At 34.3% G+C, this 17566-nt stretch overlaps 1 long non-coding RNA gene across 1 annotated transcript; it reads left to right on the top strand.

The window, feature by feature from the left end:
• Positions 1–8244: 8244 nt before the first annotated feature.
• On the top strand, positions 8245–8821 carry LOC131043989 (uncharacterized). The gene is made up of 3 exons (XR_009105609.2): positions 8245–8331; positions 8423–8500; positions 8761–8821. It is a non-coding gene; the product is annotated as an uncharacterized LOC131043989 (long non-coding RNA).
• Positions 8822–17566: the final 8745 nt, after the last annotated feature.

Raw genomic sequence — 17566 nt, 5'->3', positions numbered from 1 at the left:
GTAGCAGTGACGCCGGGCTAGCCACCCCTACCTAAGGAACAATGTCTACCTTCGGGACCACATGAGCACACACACTATCCAGATTTAATAGGTAGTGCCCATCAATTACAACTCTCATGGTATTTTTTACCTTGTCCATGTCATCCTCAAATTAGAAACCCCAAGCGACAATCAATGAATATGCCTCCATGTTTTTCCTGTAGCGATGACCTACATGGACAATTTCCTCTCCCAACAATATTTTCATACTCTCGTACAACCGCTCATCCTTAAACAAGAACAAACCTTTCAGCCTCCTATCTATAAATTGTTCGAGAAATGGGACTAATTTCTTATCAGTATGGAAGGAGAAATTGGCTTCCATGTTGCTTAAGAAACCCAAGACAATGCTGCAAGTGCAGACAGTATGGTACCAAGACTTCCAATCCACCCAAGATTTAAACACCTCTCACTCAATTCTAATTTCTAACATCCAACGACAGTGGTCATCAGCATTAAGCACAAACTCTGCCATCATTCCTCTGCATGGACTAGCTCAACCGCATAATTCATCCGCACAAGCTGGCATTAAAGCCGCATTAAGGCTAAATGTTAACCATTCACTTTCAGTGATGTGCGTACCATAGGTCCATAAGGCAATATCACTACATATCCGTTGTCACCTGAACCCAAATGCCACGTCACCTGATGCTTCATCGTCCCATGGACCATAGCCTTTATTTTGTGTCAGTGTTCAATGACGCGTATTTTCGGTGTTCAATGTACATGTATCTAGTTAGTTGGACTTTTTTTATATATTGAAATTATGCAGAAAAAAATACAAGTAAGTTGGACTTTTAATTCACTTGTTTTTCACGAGATAAACATCTTTTTTTATATATTTATAATCAATAATAATCAATGATAATCAATGTACAAATAATTAATGGAACAAACTGGATTTCTTTTTAATATATTAAATATAGAGGAAGAAACATTACATAAAAAGATCACAATATTAAATTTATTTTCATTGTTTAACAAAATATTGAAATAACATAGCTCATAGACAAAAAAAAAAAAGTATCTCATAGACATTGCGATCCTTATTAGATGCTATCACTTGCAACCAATCCCTGACATTATATTTTTTCAAATACTTATTTGTCAAGCACGTCAAATATCTTTTAGAAAAGGTCATCGCAGAAGTGACACTGAGTTTGTTCTTTATCTTTAGAGAAGAAATTAGAATAGACTTGCTATTTTTAGGGTGGAAATTAAATCTTAAATCCACACAAATTAATAACTATTTAAGCTATTTCAAAACATAATGATTATGCTAAGTATCCCGCCATGGCATGATGGCAACAACAAATAATAAAATGAAATAGAAAACATTTTTATATCCATAAGAGGAAAACTGAAACGAACTGGAATTTGCAAAATTATCATTAATATATATGTTTCACAAGTTTACAATTTTTAAATGTTGGAGTCCTTAAAAAGATTTAAAGTCAAAATGAGTGAGGTTATGAGGAAATAGCCAAACAAAAAAATACTAGGGGGTCGGGGCTAGGGCATAGGGAGTGGACACATTCATGGTTTACCATAATAATCTTTCCCTCCCTCTATATAGAATTCTTTAGACATTATAACCATGAGAATTCTTCAAGCCAATTGTAGTCTGGAAAGTCATCCAGGAGGAACCATTTCCGGAGAAAGTCCCTACCAATCCACGCCCATTTCCTATGATGCATCAACTGCTACGCATTCAGGTTCAAAAGAATTAGCCCAAGGGATCCCCACCCCTACTTCTGCAAAGATGGCAATAGTAACATCGTCTCCAAAGAAGTCTTCTTTAAACACTTTCCTTAATAGCATCAACATATCCACCTTGTCTCCTCCGAGGTCCAAAAGAGACGCCAAGAACAGGACATAACCTCCGTGTTAACATGGTATCTATTTTTATTATGCAGAAACTCTCTACCCAGCACCATCCTCACAGCCTCATTAGTGAACATCCCAACCTCCTTACAGACTAATTGGAGGACTGGGTCTCTAATAGAGACCAAAAAGCCCCCCTGGTTCTCCACAGAAATGCTTCTCAAGTGGATAGGATTGTCCATCTTGAGAAATTAGAATACCAAATTATACAGCCTAAGCCTATAGACCTAAAGCAGAGGCAGAATTTAAAAACCATGAGCTCCGACGATTTATCTACCAAAGGCTAATTCAAGATGAAAGGAGAAAATATCTTCTATAAATAGTTGAAGCTCTTGATTGTAATAATTTCTTCTCTAACTGTATTAATTCTTTTAAAAATTTAAAAATCTTTTGTATATCTTTGCAAATCTTTCCCATAATTGCACTAGTGTGCGAAATTGGAAACAACTATAAACTAGTACCAAATACCATATTGGAAGTTGTGGGGACAAAGTGGATTGTAGTTAGTGACTAGTCATATATTAAATGACCAATATTATCAACCGTGACATTTAATACGTTTCTATTGAATCCAATTCCATTCCGAGTACTTTCTAGAGAACTACATTCTCTTCATAAATTTGGGCCGAAATAAAACTTCAGTAATTGATCTATGATCATCGAACGGTTTAGAATCATTGATGAATTTTAGGTACGTGTCACGTGTCAAAGAGGTCGTGTTTATCGATACATTGTGAAGAGTTTGGACTCAATGTCATGTACCGATGTGATGTGATGTGCCTTGTCTATTAATGGAAATGAATTCATAAAATTGCCAATAAAATATATATTTTTCCATAAATAACGAAATATTACCCAGACAAATTAAATAATTTTCAAGCGGTGGATAAAAATCATCAATACACTTAAATAATTTTTCCTTCGGAGTAAAAATTTTCGCCCATACACTTATATATTTGTTCCTTTAAATGAAAAATATTTTCCTCCTACAATATATATTTTCCCCGCAGAACAAGGTATTATTCGTCAGAATTTTATGGAATTTTCGTACCCTAGAAAAAAATCGCCAATACAATTTTTTTTTTTCCTACTTTAAAAACAAATTTGGCCATCAATATGAAAATTCCCCGCCCAAAATAATGCCTGATTTGCTAGGGTTTTATAGTTTTTCTCGGGGGTGCTTTCTTAAAGTTATCCCTGTATGAACTTCATTGAGGGAAGGGGAGGGCTCTTCACTAATGCTACTCCTAATGCAGAAAGAAATGTAGAAAATAAAGAGATTTTGATACTGAAGAGATCTTAAAAAAATGAAAGAAAAAACCATGACCAGTGCCTTGTATGGGCAACAGAGTCAACCTTACAATATGCAGAATTAACATTCAAATAGGGAAACATGCAACCTTTGAGATTTGAGGGTAAATGCATAAATTTGGGTCCCGATCCCAAAGAAGTCTGCGAGTTGGGAAAAGAGCCCGCTAGAAACGGGTGCCTGATTTTTACAAATCAGGCACCCGTTTCTCTTCGGGTGCCTGAGGTATTCAAAAATGGGTACACATTTTTTCGGAAATGTGCACCCCTTTTGGTTCAGGTGCGTGAAGCTAAACGGGTGCCCATTTTTTTCAAATCGAGTGCCCGATTTGAAAAAAATGGGTGCCCGTTTCTTGAATGTTTTTTTTTTAAAAACCATTTTCTATCATTTTCACTGTTTCAAAAATGGGTAAGCATTTCAGAGGAGCACGGGTACCCATTTTTTTCATCCCAGTTGCCCCCCCAGATCATTTTTTACCTCCTAGGTACATAGTTTTGTTTTTTTATATTCTTTTTTATTTTTTTATATTATTTTTCATAAAAAAATGTTAATTTATTGTTATTTTTTAATTTTAGTGTTTTAAAGTTTGAAAAACATTTTTTATTTTATTTAATTTCATGTTTAAAATATTTTTTAGTTTTTAAATATTGCAAAAAACATGGAAAGTAAAAAATGGTAAAAATTTAAAACCATAGGAAAAAAACAAAAATGTAAACGAACAATAAACATTAGATACAAAAAATAGACAATAAACCCTAGACATAAAAAAGAACAATAAACCCTAGATTGAAAAAAAAACAAAAACAATAAACCCTAGAAAATAAACGAACAACAAACCCTAAAAAATTAACAAACAATAAACCCTAGATGAAAATCAACAATAAACCCCCCTTCTCTCTCTCTCTCTCTCAATCTCTCATTACCCCCTCTCTCTCCCTCTCTCTCTCACACACATTACCCCCTCTCTCTCCCTCTCTCTCTCACACACACATTACCCCCTTCTCTCTCTCTCATGTTACCCTCTCTCTCTTTCATTACCCTCTCTCTATCATTACCTACTCTCTATCTCTCATTGTCTATTCTCTCTCTAACTCTTTGTATCTCAAATTACCTACTCTCACTCTCTTTCTATTTTAATCATGAGTAAAAGTTTGAATGTTTAAATTTATATTTCTAAATGTTGTATTTAATTATAGGATTCTTTTGTAAAAGTTAGATGTTTAATTTATGTTTAAATTGAACTTTAAAATGATAATGAATATGAATGTGTTATTTTTGTGTGTGTGAAAAATAGGGTTCTTAAATTTGTTAATACTCTAACTATCAGTATTAATCCTCACTACTTCCTAACTTAGCCCAATCTCTAAAGATATACTATATATTTACAAACATGATAACATGTCATATACTTTGACTTAATAGTGGAAAGAGAAACCACAACCTGTCACCTACTCATCCAACTAATTGCACCACCACATAGACTAAATACATAGTCAATTTTGGAATTCCTAATGTCAACATCCCATATCCAATTTGAGTTTACAAGTCCCTATATTTTTAATAACATGTGGAACAATCCTCTTACTAAACTTTCTTCTTTCCAAACTTTGTGCTTTGAAAACATGGTTGTTGAAAGTATTTTTTCTAAAGATCCTTGCTAACAAATAGAGAAATCCAAAGTACCATAAAGATATCTGAAAAATCTTTTGAATCCAACCTTGTGATTCTTTTTAAGATTAGCCATAAACCAACTCAAAACCCCCATTTTTTGGTAATTTATTGTCTAGTGTAGGCCATAGCATACACGAGGCTCCCAATCACACTATCACAAAGTACATGACTCATGTCCTCCAAATCTTTAAGTGCAGACAAATATTGCTCAAATAATTCATGTTTTTCATAATTCTAGGTGTAGCAAAATGTTGTTTCTAGTTAGTTTATATTTTTTCCATATTTATAGGTGTAGACATATCTCTAAGTATATCTCAAATTAAAATAGAAACAATTTTTTTCATATATACAATTATCACAAAAGTGAAAATAAAAAATAATTAGTTGATCCCTCAACAAGATTTTTATTTTTCAAATATCTAAGTTCTTTTTCACTAATGTGGCCCATGTGTTCATGCTACACCATAGTATATTTATTTAAAACTTTATGGAACTCTTAGATGTAAGGGTGAGTCATTGAGATGCTAGATATTAAATTCCAACCTAAAGGTAGTATGCCCATAAAGTCCAATGGCTACCAAAGTGATAGATTTCCACTAAATGTTAGCTCTTATTGAAGTAACATTAAGTGTTGTTAAAGTGTCATAAAAGTTGTCAAAGTTTCAACTTGTCATCAAAGTGACATTATTGGTGAAGTATCCCAACTGTTTCTAAAATGACATTATTATACTAAATTTCAACTACTTCTAAAGTCCACCTTCTACCAATGTCACAATGTGCATCTAAAGATGTTTTTGAACTTAAAAAATATTACACTAAATGTAAAATTATACCTCAATGTGAAATAGAATGTCATGTGGAAAGAATCTCTATATTTAATCATCCATGTATCCTCACATATATGCCCGCCAAATATATAACAATTATATCACTATTGTCATCCTGATAATTTATTGAATCTAAATCATCATTTAATTCGTTCTTGTAATATTTTTCTTGCATTCATTTTTATGTGGATTTTATTGACATAATTATAAAGCTTAACATAGGATTTATTGAGAGACTTAGATCTCACTTTAGATTTGGAGCTTTGTCCATTTTCTTATTTTTTCTCTTTGCTTTATCCTTTTATCTTCCTCTAATAACCAATGCATCCTTTAAAAAAATTAGTTTTTTTTTGTTTTAACTCCTCCACGAGTAGAGAACCTACTATTTATTCAAGCTTCAACTTAGTGTAGTACTACTAGTTGCGATCACTAAATCATCCCATGATTCTAGCAAAGAACACAACAAAGCAGTACATGTATTGACAAGTTCGTAGATATAAATTATGATTTTAATGGATTTAGTTAAAGACAAAAGAGAGTAGTTGAATCAATTCCTATCAAGTTAAAAATATAAAGTGGTAGCCTAATTGAAGATAATGGTTAAATATTGCAAGGATACTAAATTGTAATTCCATGGAAGTAACCTTCTTTGAAAAGATGAACTACACAACACATTAAACTATGACTAGAAGCCTCTCATGACAAGATGGCCAACTATTATGGGTCCCAAAGTACAACTATCATAGGTATTGTAATCATCCATCTCTCTATAACAAACATACAAATGCACCATGATGGCTCAAAATGCCAACTTAAAAAAATCTTAATCGAGAATGAGCCCTTAGTGGAGTCTAGAGGAGATGATTATTCATTATCTAAATCAGTGGAGTCATTTTACTCATTATCTATTCTCTCTGTCTCTCTCTCTCTCTCATGATTATTTTTTATGATTTTGATGGAACTTATACTAATGCATCTTTAGATGTTAAAAAGTATTGTTTGAGTTGCATGGGCATTATGATGTTTTATTTTGTAGAATATTTCTTATACTTTGATTTAAGTGGATAGTATTTCTTAAATGATGCTTATTATTAAAATAGACCCACCTATTAATAATATAGACCCATGTGAGTTTCCTTTTTTTATATTTAAGTTGGTAAATTGTATTTAATTATGTTTTTTTGGAAGGTGAAATGTAAATTAAATAGTAATTGTAAATTTTCATGTTTGTATATATATGCAGTTTATTTTCACATAATGGATGAGTTTGAGATAGATGAGATATTAGGTCTAGTGCCACCTCCACCTCCACCCCCTCCACTTCCATCTCCACCTCCACCTCCACCTCCACCCGACCAGTTGAGGCAAACCATTAGGAGGAATATTGATTCTTTGATTAGAGATATCCATACCATTAGACGTGAACCTCATCCTCCTCCATAGTTGTTACATGTTGCAGATAGTATGCAAGGGATTGTATAGTCTGTATAGGATTTAGATAACGAGTTGGATAGCTATCGTATTTGGAGGGAGGGATTGCGTGCTTTTTACGCTGATGGCCTATCATACAAACAAATCAATGAATAAAAAATAACAAAAATGGATTTGAAACAATATTTTGTGAACCCTAAGATGGGTGAAGAGATAGATTCAAAAAAGCCATGGATCTCAATTCGATGGTGTAGGCTCCCTGGCATAGCTAGACACTTTTGGGAGCCATGGTGGATGGTCTTTGACTATCCGCCACACTCCCCTGAGGTTCCCATGTATGTTTTGGAAAAATTGTGGGCCGAATTTGAATTGGATAAAAAACACAATTACTTTGATATTAGATCATTTCAGGGGGTCAGGAGAGGCATGCCCCAGGATAGGCTGAGGGCTAAATTAAGCGATAGAGTTAGAAACCATGTGTGCGATGATCCCTTGGTTCCTCTTTCTGTACCTATTGTTCCAACACCTGCCCATCATCGAGCAGTGGATTCTGCTCTTGGTTCATTGAGTGCCTTATTAGGCAATTTGGTACAATAGTTGCGTGAGGTGAGGGTTGCCCCCAACTTAGCACATGTTTGCACAAGTTGCGAGAATGTATGGACAGGTCCACAGAGTGTGGCTACCCCTGGAGGACATGGTGATTTTGATGATGCTGATGCTGCCCATGGTGGTTATGATGATGCTAAGGAGGTTGCACATGTTGATGCCATCCCTTCATATGTTGATCTCCTGTGGGCAGATGATGATCAGCCTACAGAGGTACAAATTTATTTATATAATTTACAGTGCAATATTAAATTCCTTATATATACATATATTAACCATAATATGAGTCAATTTTTTTGAATAGAGGATGGATCATGCCACGTCATTGAGGGACTGACATCATGTTACCTGGATACCTAGAGATGTCGGTGCCCCATTTATGGTATGCACTTTCATCTAGATACACTGTATTGATATGTACATTTAAAATAAACAATAAAATTTTTAATGTAATGATGTGTATGATATGTTTTTTCAATTTTGTAGGGTGCTTCGTGTAGCACTGAGGTGGGTAGTTCTTCACGTGACCCATCAATCACTGAGGCTCAGCCTCATATACCACTAGTATGTTTTTCATCCATTAATTTGAAGTTTTTATATGCTTACTAATTTATGTAGAACTCTGATTCATGTTCATTATTTTTTGCAATTGTAGGCTTCTGGATTGTTTGATGGTGCATCACATGTATGCCTTCACCCATCAGCTACTTTGGCTGCACATGACACACCATATGTATGCTTTTCTATGATAAACTTGTAGTCTATATATATACTTTATAATTTATGTATATATATAATTTTGATTCATGCTTTATATATGTTGTTCAAGTCGATACCACTACCAGTATTGGTATGGCTATGAGATTGAGCCAGATGCAACTGTCGACATTGTCATTTGCGGTGATGATTAGAAAAATAATTTCTAATTTGTTTATATTGTGTACCTGGCTTTTATAGGGATTATCAAAATTGATATACAATTTTTTTTTACAGGACTTGACTACAACCACTTTTCTTGTTCATGATAGTTGACCTCCACGTACTAGTGAGGGCATTGTAGAGCACAATCGTATGGTAATTTATTTTAAATTTTTAGTATTTAATTACTTTATAAGTGAATTATTTAAGTAACATCTTCTCATTTTAAATCTTCTTCTCAGGTAAAATCTTTTAATAATGTACAGGAGGGTGGAGACACTAATACTGCACACACACAGGATGGTGCATCTTAGGACCACGTGCATCAAGATGATTCATCTCAGCCACCTTCACGTGGAGTGAAGAGGGCTGCAGATGAGATGCACAAGAGTTCTTAGATTATATATTTTAGATCATGTCATGTTATTATATTATGGAATTTTTATGATGACAGTTGTTATGTTATCCTGGGACTTGTTACTGTGTTATTTGGACTTGTTTTAATGTCATTTCCTTGTTATTATTTTTTCAGGACTTATTATTATGTCATTGAGAATTATTATGTGATTATATATAGGACTTTTATTATGTCATTTCCTTGCTATTATGATATCAGGTCTTTCTATGTGATTTGGCGCCCTCTAGTGATTATATATGTGATGTTGTTATGTGATTTGGTGCCCTCTAGTGATTATACATGATCTATTTATGACTTTATATTTTAACATTGTGATTGATTATCTTATAGTGCAACAGTTTATAATTCAATAAAATAATTATCCCAATTTACAATGACATCCTATTCTTAAAATAATAATAGAGTCAAAAAATTACATTTAATCTATGAAGAGATTATGATAAAATAAATATATCATAAAAAATTAGAATGATTGTAACACAATTACAATGTGCACAAAATAGCATTAAGAAGAAGATAACTAATACAATGTTGTTTATGAAACCAAAATTGTATCAAATGTAGACAAATACAATGTTAAAGGGACAAAGAATTTTTTTTATCATAATTAAATATAAAAGAGTTCACACAATTAACACAAACTTACATGCATATAAATTTGATTCAACCTAATGTGCCATCTACATCCTCTCTTCTACAATGCATCTATGATTGCCTCATGCTCTTCTACTAAAAGTGTCCACAATACCTTATTAATAGGTCTACCTTTGTATCTTTCTAATTTGATGTTTGTTGCCACCACCAAATGAGAATAGTGTATAATCTTCTTTTCTGATTGGCAGTCTTCATAAGTTAGTATGCCATTCCTTCTTGTTAAGTATTTGCGTAGCCATGTGCCAACTATCACAACAGACCCAACTGGATACTGAAAACCATCATCATCTATTTGATCACATATCAAATTTTTCTTAGGTTCTACACATCTAGCTAGTCAATACTCAACCTGCTCATCATTATCCTCAGGTGCAACAACAACATACACATGTCCTAGAAAAAAAATTTAAGTACATGTAGAAATAAAACTTGTTAGAATTTATAATTCAAATACAATCATAAATTATATGACAATACATAAAAATATATAATTTAAAGTAATAAACAAGAAACTGAATTAAATTACTAGGTTGTATGAGGTCTGAAACACGATCATAATCTTCTGATGCAAATGCATGATTAGGTCTTCATTTCTTCTAACATCTTGATATTGTGTCTCACTAGGTGTTAAGGATTTGTGTTGCCATTCTTTGACCCATTTCGTATTCTCCCATTCTTCCCATTCACCTACAACACAAAATTGACAAAAAGATGCAATCCCTCTAGTCCATATAGTCTAAGTGTTATAATTAGAACTCTTAAATGAATGCCATCTAGCTGACCCATTGATTGTATCACAATCATATCTTGGAAGGATATTCTTCTCTTTAACTAGCCATAAGAAACGTCTAATTGCAGAGTTTTGACTTCATCCTGTGGATTAAGTTGCACTACACCAATCCACAATTGCACTTGCATTTTTAAATTTAGCCTTTTCCTTGAATTTGAGTTGCTCTCTACAAAGGGATCTCTTAACACATGCACTGGCACCATCATGTTCTCCTTTCCCATGTCCAGCCTCAAAAAAACTCCATATGTGTTTGATATTAGCTTACTTATTAATCCTACTCAACCAATAAAACATTCTCGCATTCCTGAATTGCCTTGTGCAATTATCTGACCATATTAGATGTTGTGTCATCTGAATTTCCCTCTCCCTCAAATTCTCAAAAAAGGTCTTGAAGTAATACTGGACAAACTCAAATGATTGTAATTTATTATCACTCATATAGAAATGGTACTCTCTCAAAATTTTACGATCCTCTTCTGTACTATCTGGTGCATGCCTATAGATAATATGGACAAAAATTGATACTTGCACTGAATTGTAGTATTGTGATTGGACCTCATCTTGTGTTGCAAGCATGTAGTTCTCTACAAAGTCAACGACTAAAAGTATACTACCAATAGGAAATGTATCCTTACATATTCAAAACTGACCATCGAGCCATCTAAAATTTTGAGAGTGTTTAACATATTTAGGTACGATCTTACTCTTAAATTCATTCATAAATGCATGAGCACTAACTTTTTCAGTGATTAGATCGCACCGTCTTCCAACCTTTCCATCCTTCAGTGGATACTCAGCAATTTTAAATATGTTAACATCAATTAATTGTTGTCCAAAACCATTTGAAAGATTTCCATGCAAACATTCATCCAACAATGCAAGATTGCCACATATATCACATACATTGGAAACACATGCATTGAAAAGAATTTTTTTCTAATTTGGTGGGTTACAAAACAAACTTGATATAAACTCCTTTATAGTTTTAGGTGGTATATTTATACCACATTCTTGCAACATTTCATTACTATGCATGGTAGCATGTATATATCGAAATACATCATAATGGTAGCAAAATTGAACATCAGTTTTGCAACAACATGTGACTCTTTCCTTGTTAATTCAAACATATCAAGGTTTACACTTTTCAAAAGACCTTTGACAAATGCTAATAGTCAACACATTATCATCCAAATTGTTTTTGTACAATTCATTTTGAGTCATGTCCAATATGTGTTTTGGATGTGGATCACGAATTTTTGACCCAACTCTTAATTTAATAACATTTGTAGCATTAGGTGATACTCTCATATTATCGTGCCAGAATTTTTTGATCAAATTTTTGACTTCACCAATAAGTTTCATATCAGAGCTTGGTAGTCTACCACTAGAAGTCCACAAATTGTTTGCCAGATCACTTTCAAAGTTAACTCTTCTTTCTACAGCTTTTGACAAAGTTTTATGATGAATATTAAGATATCCACTTATTTTACTCATCATTCTTTTATCAGAAAATGTTTGGCTTACTAAAGCAGTTGTTATTGCCCGTCGTGCCACATTTTTATCTTTAGAACAACTTTTCTTTCCGATTGTATCAAAGGCGCTAGCAACAATCGATACAACTTGTTTTAAAGACTCATCCTTTTTCTTGGGTTTGACATAAAAGCCTAACTTCTTCATTACTTTTCACATTTTAGTCATTTTAACTAGTTGTGCCATTAATTGACATTGAAATCCAAATTTCTTATTATAAAAAAAATGTCTAAACAATCTATTTGCATGTGTCCTAATCTGTCTCATTGAAACCAAGCCAAGAAGATTGTCTAGTACATCACTTTTAATTTCAAAATTTTCATTCGTTTGATTATCATTCAAACATGTTTCATTTTCAATTGGTGATTCCATGTCTACATCCACATTATTGGTTTCAGTTGCAGGTGGATTTTCAATTTCATTTGGAGTTTCAATTTCGGTTTCAATTTCAGTTTCAACTTGAGATCTAGTTTCATTTGGGGTTTCAATTTGGATTTCAATTTCAGTTTCAACTTGAGTTCTATTTTCATTTGGGGTTTGATTTTCAATTGGCGTTTGATTTAATAAGTAGTCTACTTCTACTAAATCACCAATTTCTTCATGAGAAAAAATATAAGGCTCTGAAGACATACATGTATATATCCAATAATGGATTAGAAGATGCACCTAAATTAAATGGTTCTATTGTGTTTCCTTTGTCAACATTTATAGTCTCATCGATGTTCTCCTCTTCTGAAACGATTGTGGAACTTGAAGCTCCTTGTCTCATTCTTGCTCTTCTCTCTCGTTGACATATTGCCTCCTTCTCCCTATTTTCTACAATCTCTTCAGCTGTCAGAACCTTCCTTTGCCTCTTGCTGCATTGATTTGATCTCATGCCTGCACCAAATTTTGAATTCAAATTGATCTCCTTACCAAATCGATAATAAGACAAAAAAGAGAATGATTAATCAAAACATTCTCTTTGCAGATTGTACCAGTTAGGAAATGATTGAAAAATCATTCAATCATTGGGATTTGTGCTTGTGGGCTAGATTCTGGCCCAACGGATCTCTTCACAAATGGGTGCCCATTATTTAGTGAAATGGGTGCCCGTTTCTAAAGACGGGCGCCCGTTTTTTAAAATTAAGGACAGGAAACAACCCTTAGCCTTGTTTTTTGCTTTGAAATAGGCTTGGTCTCACCAAGCCTATGCTTGGACCTCCAAAAAAATGCCTAAGGTAAAATGACATCAGATTTCTACTTTGGCCTAATTTTTTGAGGGCCTTCCTGATTGAATTTTTTGACAAAACGAAAAACCCATTAGATTTTTTAGTGTCCTAATTTCAGAAATGTAAATTTCATAGTGATAAGATTATTTTTACTATTTTTGTATTATTTATTAATCAAAAGTGGTACCTAAACCTAAAATACCGAGGTTAAGTAAAACTTTAATAACTTTTTTATTTTTAGGATTTTAGAAAAATAAATTATATGACATCGATCTACATACATTTTTTTTGACTATTAATTTATTTTTTGAAAAATATGAAATTTTCATCAAATTATGGTGGTCATACACCCGATGTTTTGAAAATGTACTTTATTGTCAGTTAAAAATTTATAAAAAAAATATATTCAATAAAAAAATAAGCAAAAATATTCTCATCAATATTTTGTGTCTTAGGTATCGTTTCGCAGAAGGATTTGCAGAAAATAATTTATTTGCATCAAAAAAGGGTGGTCGTACACGTGTGGTATGGTCCTGAAACAGGCATTTTGAAAAAGTGGTTTTAAAACATGCCTACTAAAAAGCAATTTCTACCATTTGGGTATTAAAATAAATTACATGTTTGAAAAGTAGACTCTGAGTACTACATTTTCTATTGCTGAAGTTTTTTGAGATTCAATCTCTAAGTGCATCAAATTTTGACATCAATTGACAGAAAATTTGAAAAACAGAGAAAACACTTGCACTTTTTGCCCAAAAGTGGGACTTAACTTCTTGTAGCCACCCTTGAATGTTAATGCATTACATCAATATTCTCCCTTTTGGCTTCACCAACAACCATATTGAAGAATCTCATATATAAACAATACTATTTCTATACCTTGAAGAAGCAAATTAATCTCTTCCTTGAAAAGAAGCAAACAACAAGATATGCACCTGACTTGTAGGGACAAAACAAAAGATCCTTGATCATTTCATTTCATAAAATAGAGCATACATAAGAGAGACAACTGCAAATAAAATCTTTGAAACTATTTGTATTCAGGTTACAAACTATTTGAAACATTAAGAAACTACAGACTAAAAAAAAAACTAAGTTGTCAAGAAAAACATGCACTATGCACATGGAAGCCTTGCTTCCAGAAAAATTACAATCATAATCCTCTTCTCATTGGCCCTGAATTCCCTTTAATAAGAACAAGGGAGAAAAAAAAGCTACAGGCTAGGTGAGATACACTTGTCAAAATTTAATTGAATGGGACAAAATACACAATGAGGCACGTCCCTCTTCCTACTTTGCATGTAATCCATCTGGAGGAAACCAATGCAAACAACAATGAGAATAACCTTTGGGATCTGGGACAATGAGCCTTAGGACAATCAAAAGGGGTAGGTGTCTCAAGCCACACACAATTTGCATTAAGTTCGTCCCCTGCTGCACCTTGACTGATCTCTTAATCTAGATTATTACATTTAGTAATCCACACCTATTTTGTGTCCTTTCATCTTCTCAGTCAATGATCCTCTAGCATGCCCGAAGCTGTAAAATCCCACTGACAGATCTTCTGATTTCATGGAGTTGCTCAACCATCTTTGTCTGATCCTCATTCAATACGAGCTCCCACTTAGGCTTTGTCACTATGATCTGATTTGATTTGGTCGCAAAAATCTATATGCAACGTCGACACAACAATTATCCATCGATAACATCTCTCCCCTCGATTGATGAAATCTATCCAATCTGCACGTGCCACATCCTCAAAATACTCCCCTTTGTCCTCTAGTTAACCTTCATCAACCCTCCACATGGACAATTTGACCATTGGGTTGTGCTCTGCAAATCTCATAACACACATGTTATGTTCCCCTATGGTTCCATCATTTCATCTTCAGTGTCATGGGATAATGGGCTGCATCATTCTCTCTTTGTCTTAATTATCCTGCGGCCTTTTCATTATCCCCACGGGAACGCATAGGATAAGAAAAACCTTCTTTCTCTACTTCATCTTCTTATCCCACGATCCCATTTGAACTGGTAAGAACATTGGTGGGATAAGCTTTCATTGGTCTCCTTTGTTATTTCTTATCCCGGAGCATCAAAGGATGCACTTCCTAGTCCCCCGGGATAAGACTTCTATTGTATTTCCTTCTGCCTTTTAACTTGGGCCTCTTTCCTTTGACCTTCGTAAGCCTCCAAGATAAATATTTCATTTCTTATTTACTAATCCTCTTATCTCAGAGCCCGTGTATCTATATGCATATTCTCATTGAAACACAAAGTATTGCTCCATATACACCCTCTATTCCTCTGGGATAACTTTTTCCTTTTTCCATCCTTCTTTCTTATCTCGAGACCACAAGAGATGCATTTCTAACCACTGCGGGATAATATCTTCTTTGTTTCTTTGTAAAATTATCCCAGGGCCTTTCAAGCTAACTGGAAACATCCCTGGGGCAACTTTTCTATAGCAATTTTACTCTTCGGAAGTTACCCCGGGATAAAACTTTATCCCTATCCCCTCGCAACTCTTAGTTAGGAGTTATCCTAGGTGATCTTTAGATGCTACCATCTGCTCCCCGAGATAACTTTTCTTCCCTTTTCTACTTCACTTGCCTTATCCCATGAGACCCTTTGGTTGGTCACCCTGGTTCGCAAGATAAGAAATGGTCTTACTGCCAGCCGGTAAGAATAAACCATGGAGATCAGCCCGCCAACATGGAACCCTCCAGCCGATGAAACCTTATTGAGTTGATTGGTTGGAACGGTCAACTCAAAAATAAAATTTTGTAACCCGAAAAGACTCCCTCCTGCACTGTAAAATACATAGCCACTTGTTGTTGCCTTAGCGATCAATAACACTCTGCCCAAATACTCAAGGCGGTCAGTGACACAATGTGTTATTTACGTGAGATTCTGATGTTAGGCACGGGGTCAATAACACATTATGTTATTGATACTTCATATAATCCTCGTGCTATATGACCATTGTATGATAACCTACATGTTATCCTTTAAAGGGGATTCTGTGTGCAAAAATTCAAAATTTTGAGCCCGGGACTTCAAAATTGACAAAAATTTTGAAGTCCCAACAGTGGCTCTAGCTCGGGATGCATGCCCCCTACGGGCATGACAAGATCTCGGATCTCTAAGGAGAAGAGCGGGTACCTACTCCATTGGGCGCATAGTCAAAAAAGGTCTTCTCTGCCCCAAACCTTTGTGGCTTGAACATCAAACCACATGTGATGGCCCAAGGCCACTTGAAAAGGTCAGCAAATGCTTTCCTCTATCATAAACATTGTTCTCCTCGGTCTTCATTGAGACAATCTGAAATTATAGTTGGGATGCCACTGATCAAACATGTTGGCATCTCTTACCCAACTACCATACTGAAAACTATCATTGCACTTGCTGCTATTAAACATATGAAACTTGTGCAATGATTGAAAATTTAAATTACTGTGTGACAAAAGGGTATTGTTGTTGGCAATTGACACTCATTCGGTTTAGTTGTGTTGTCATTGATGGCAACACACATTATTTTGGGTTGGACACTTAACCGATACTCACCAGTATTCATGATTCGGCAACCGACATTCAAGTCATCTAACAGACAAGGGAAACCAACAAACTAGGAACTGGTATATGAGGCCGACATAGGAGATTGATCTGATAGGTTTACACGGCAACAATCAGTGACATCGATCACGACGTTTAATGTATTTATTTTTGTCTAGGCCAAGATGTAAATAAATTATAATATCTTTGTAAGCCGACATAAGGCATTCATTTTTATGATTGGGAAGGGTATTTAAGTTAGTCCAGTTAGGTTATTTTGGATATATACACAGAGAGAAATAATATATAGTGGTGTAATATTGTGTGAGCAATGTTGATTGACTAAATGCGAATATAATTTTTTGTAGTCGATCTTGGTTATTGGTTTAGAGGTTTGGGATGCGAAGTAAGTTACTGGTAAAGGAGGACACAGTGAAAACTGGTACAGGAAGTGCTTGAACCGGAACTCATCGAACATAATAGATGCATTCTCAGAGCTCAAAATTTTGTTTGTAAACCATTATTTGATGTTTGTAGTCAGTGAGGCTCGTTTTGTGATGAGTAGTGCGCTCTAGGCTATTGGCCTTCCTGCATGTGCAGGCCCCTATTGTAAAAAAATTTCATTTGGCCAGTGGATAGATATTGTGGATCACGAATCCCACCATGGTTTTTCCTCTTTGAGGTTTTCCACGTATAAATCTCTGTGTTATGGTGTATGTT

The sequence above is a fragment of the Cryptomeria japonica genome, chromosome 5, assembly GCF_030272615.1.
Source record: "Cryptomeria japonica chromosome 5, Sugi_1.0, whole genome shotgun sequence".
NCBI lineage: Eukaryota > Viridiplantae > Streptophyta > Pinopsida > Cupressales > Cupressaceae > Cryptomeria > Cryptomeria japonica.
The sequence above is the reverse complement of the archived record's forward strand: the minus strand, read 5'-3'. Positions and strand labels throughout refer to the sequence as shown.